At 41.4% G+C, this 4,787-nt stretch overlaps 1 non-coding gene across 1 annotated transcript; it reads right to left on the bottom strand.

Moving 5' to 3' along the window:
• Positions 1 to 230: 230 nt before the first annotated feature.
• Positions 231 to 367, bottom strand: LOC111756481 (small nucleolar RNA SNORA2/SNORA34 family). Its single transcript, XR_002790965.1, has one exon. It is a non-coding gene; the product is annotated as a small nucleolar RNA SNORA2/SNORA34 family (small nucleolar RNA).
• Between the last annotated feature and the right edge of the window lie 4,420 nt (positions 368 to 4,787).

Here is a 4,787-nt window from a genome sequence, read left to right as displayed (position 1 = left end):
TGTTGCATTGCCTATGATCAACCTCTCAGGAATGTCCAGATCACTGGCTCCCACTTGCTAATGGGGGTGAGGGATGTGTTGTTTGAACAGGCTCACAGGTGGGAGTGGGGTGCATGGTTTCCAGGTCCCAGCATGGCATGAGTCCCAGTAAACACTGGTGGCTCCCATCCTGGGCCGCCCACAGCCTGCCACGCTCACAGCTGCTCAACAGGTGGGGAGGGGTTGCTTCAAGCTGTTTTTTTCTAATGAATTGACCATTTCACTGCCCACAGTCTCAAATGGCCAACAGACCGTAGAAAGACATCTCCTTAGGCTCCTGCCTGAAACCAACAGCGTCAGGAAGCTGCCGGCCTTGATTCAGGGCCAGGTAAGGAAGTAATATAGTAGCTAATATCAACAACTTCCTAAGACGCTAAGTGTCTTCCTAAAACTTTTCTGAACTCATTCCCTTATTAATAAATTTGATATTCATAACACTACCACAAAAAATGTTATTCTCCCCTTCACAGATGGGATGTAGTCAGCCCACAGCCACTAAAGTCTGAAGGGACCAGCAGGCTCTCGGTGTAGGCAGCCCTCCCCCACAATAAAATCTCACCACCACACTAAACCACATGCAAGGGATCCACAGATGGACTGATTCAAACAAAACTAACATCGTGGTCAGACCCTACTAAGGGGAGTGGGTTCTCAACAGTGACTGTGAACGGCTACTGGTCCTACAGGAGCCCCACATGCATGGCAGATGAGCAGCACGTGATTGCACAGTCAGCTGATGGAAGGGAAAGAACATGAGAGTGGTGGAACTCAGTCAGTCCTTCACCATGGATGGAAAATACACAGCGAGACATTGTGGGTGTGAGCTGAACACGGATAGGACTTCTTTCATTCATCACCAATAACAACTATTTATACAGCATTTACATGGCATTCATTACTACAAGCAACGTGGAAATGATTCAAACTATATAGGAGGATCATGCACTTACAAATACAGGATTATTTTATACAAGGGACTTAGAAATCTACAGATTTTGGTACCTGCCAAGAATTTTGAAGGGAATAAAAAAGAAGTGTCTTAGAAATTATGAATACAGAAAATGTGCTACACACAGATGCCTATAAAAAGTGCATGGTTTTTCAAGAAATTCATGTTATAAACTTTCACTACTACTGTTGTGTACAATTTTTACTATCATACAGATAAGTTTAGGCAAATACACTGTATCACCTTAGAAATTATGCAATTAATGGGAAACTGACTTATGCTTGCAATGTGTCTTCCTTTGGTTTACAATCAGTTTTAAAGCTGCATGTGTATAAAATTCCTGCATAAAGCTGTATTTCTTATTCATGAGTTTATGGCTATAAAAACACCAGCTATTTTTTATAGCTGGCTGTTTTTATTAGTGTATCTCAGGTTTCTTTATGCAGAAATGTGCTGATTAGAAGTGATTATTGACTGTAACTACACAATTAAATTGCATGGTTAAAAAATCTTGAAACCAATCCCTCATGATTACCAATGGATGATTACAGATTAAAAAACAATTCACCCATCAAACCACTCATTGCAGCAAAAAGGAAGCAAGTGTGAGATAAAGTTAGTCTGGAGAAACATTCAGAACCAAGTTATTGTCTAAAGGTCACTAAGTAACAGACAAGATTGCGGTCAGTAAGATTAACTAGAGGTATGCTATCCCTGTGGACACTGTTCACCTACATAACTACCTTCCTAAATGGAGTTTTGTTATCCAAAAACTTCTCAATGTAAGTGTGTAAAACAAGGATTCAAACTCTAGTACAATTTTAATATAGCTTTTATAGAAATATTCAGAAATGAGCAAGTGGCTTACTATGTATTAGTGAACTAACCTTTTTCCCAGTGCTCTAATGTGTATATGTGTCAAGTGAGAATAGCCCGGAATTTATCAAACATCCAGGTAATGTTTTCAAGTAAATTGATTTACCTTCTCAATAAAAAAGGTCAGTATCCTTGGATTCTAACAACATCTGAAAATGCCCATCTAATTAGGCCATAAAATCTATGATAAGAATTCATTTTATCTACCTGTCATTTGAGTCTTGATTGCTGAACTTTCTAATGAATGAAGAACAATGGATGAAATTACTGACAACCAAAATAAACATAACCCCAAATGCTGAATCCGTGACTTAGAAACAGTAGACCATAACAGCCAGGATTCATGCACCAATAAAACTCAGCTGCCTTCTTTATTGTGTCCTTTGGGATCTAAACCTACAGGAATGTGCTCATCTTAGGGTTCTGATGTTAGGACTTGAAACGGAAGAGTCCAGCTTTGTATTTCCAGCCCCAGGTGTACTGGGTCTTACTTTAAGTTTGCACTGGCTGCACAGCACGGCCGATGGGTGTTCCATCAGGACTTCCCAGCTGATGTGGGCTTCAGCACACCAGATCAAACCTGCCCAGGGGAGACAGGTGTGTCCTTGGGGTGGAGGCCACACTGGCTACTGCTGATGGCTTCCACTGTGAGGGAGTGAATTCGGAAACAGTTTTCCTGACACAGAGAAAAGGAAACTGAGGCTGAGTGCCATGAACCTCCTCATTGTCCTACAGCAGTATGTGCTTGTGCTTGTGATCCACAGAGACGACAGTGGGATGCGGGAAGTGCTGGCTGTTCTCAGCTCTCTGCGTTTGGGGTCCCATGTAATGTAGTGCTCTGGCTCCACGGCCAGGGCAGACTCTGCCCACCCACCCCCAAGCAGTGACTCTGAGATTTTCAGAGTGTCTTTGTGCTACACCTTCACCAACTACAAAGAGTTAAGTTAGAGTAAAAAGTTTCACAGCATTGTCCAAAGGATTAAATGAGTTAGCAATTAAATCCAGTCGCTCCTGACAAGTCAGACAAGCTAGGTGAGATGACCATAATGTCAAATAAATGGCATGCATGTCTTAAAAGAGACTGTAAAAAAATCTTTAGGAATGAGCAAAAGTATGGTCATTTATCAGATGAGAATAGCTTAAAGAGGGAGCTAAGCGTGAGCTGAACCTCGAAAAGGGGCCCAATGTTCACAGAGTCAACTCCAGGCCACATTGTGCAGGAGGGATCCAACTTGGGGCACCAGGTACAAGACAGGTGTAGTTTGCTGCATGTACTGAGCTGTGGGGTTAGTGATTCCAGCAATAGTAACTAAAATGGTCATGGGTTTAGCAGGTCTTTCTAGCTTTTTAATATATTTTATTAATTCTCAAAATGCCCAATGGCATATGCACTGTTCTTATCTCTGTTTTACCCATGAGAAACTTGGGCACAGAGAGATTTAATGAACTGCCAGAGGTTCTAGTTAACATTTGGCAGAGCCAGGATAAAATCAAGGTGGCAGTCTGTCCAATTGTGGTGCCCCTCAGGGGCACCACAATTACTTCTGAGCCAGCAAATGTCTTCAGAATCTGAATCATCTTTTTTGTCTCTCCAGGCTATTTTATGGAAGAGAGACTCAAAGAGGGTTACCAAAGGATCTCGTTGAAAATTTGTCTGCATGATTTACCAGTTTGCATCTGTTTTAGATTCTCGAAGACACTGTGAACCTTTCGCGAGTTCCCTTAGTTCCCTCACTTAAACCAGTCCTGCAAAAAGCATGTTTCTTAGGTTCTCTGGGGTGTTACCTCTGAGGATAGATCACTCCATTCAAAGTGACTACTTAAAAGCTGCTGAAAGAGCTTAACTGAGCTACAATGAGCTCATGTAGTCCACTAGCTTCCTCTCATCAAGGTTCAGACCTGCTGGAAAGACCACCTGCTTATAGTGCTGAGTGACCCACTTCTGAAATTTTCTGATTGAGTCTTAATGTTACTTACATTGATCTCTGCACATGCACACATATGCTACCATAAACTGAAAGATAAATCTGCAGACTTGATTAGGTGTGGTTATGTAGCTTACAAGGAATCCTGCACAGGAGGTGCTAAACATTTCATTTAACATCTCATTAGGAGACACCCACAGGAACAGGAGATCTGATGTAACAACAAAATTCACATGATTACATCGTTATTTGATGACAACTGTTTGAATTATTTCTTACACTAGGATTTATAAGTGGTCATGATCAAGTTCAATAATTCCTTTGTAAGTAGATAAAGAGCTTTTTCTCAAGAAATAGAGATTTGTGGCTAACTTACGAAGTCATTTTCATACTCATTTCTTTCTTTTAAAGTTTCAATTTTCAAAAAAAAAGGAGAAATAGTCACCTTTATCTAGTAATGTCACGCACATCTTGGTTTGTGAACACACGTCTTAGGAATACAGTTTTAGAGTTTCGGGCAGCACGCTGGTACCCATGGAGACAGATTTTCAGTTATGTCTCCACCCGGCACAGCCTTCCTTTGGGAATCCTCACTTCCCAGGCTGCTTCAGGCTGGCCTCCAGGTTCTTTCATCAGGACCCTGTATGATTTTGGAAGTTTCCTTGCTTTCCAACACAAAATGTTTCTTCTTTAAATTAAAATTCAATAAAAGTGGCTTTCCTTTGCAGCGGTAAGGAGCAGGCATTCCTCCTACATAGTTAAAGTTAAAATCATCTGGCTTCTGCTGCCACTACAATTCCTTAACGCTATGTCAAAACAGACACTGGAAGATTGCAAAAGTAACAGCACAGAAAACAGGCTGACCCTTGGGTCTCAGGTTGCCAACAGTGACGTGGAGACAGTTTCCCAGGTCTCCTGGGTGTCCTTCCTGAACTTACAGAAAAAGAAGTTTCTAAACCAAAAACTGCAAGGCACAAAAACAAATCAACAAACAACCT

Source organism: Cavia porcellus, unplaced genomic scaffold (assembly GCF_034190915.1).
Source record: "Cavia porcellus strain 051 isolate PalLab524CR breed Dunkin Hartley unplaced genomic scaffold, mCavPor4.1 scaffold_23, whole genome shotgun sequence".
NCBI lineage: Eukaryota > Metazoa > Chordata > Mammalia > Rodentia > Caviidae > Cavia > Cavia porcellus.
The sequence above is the reverse complement of the archived record's forward strand: the minus strand, read 5'-3'. Positions and strand labels throughout refer to the sequence as shown.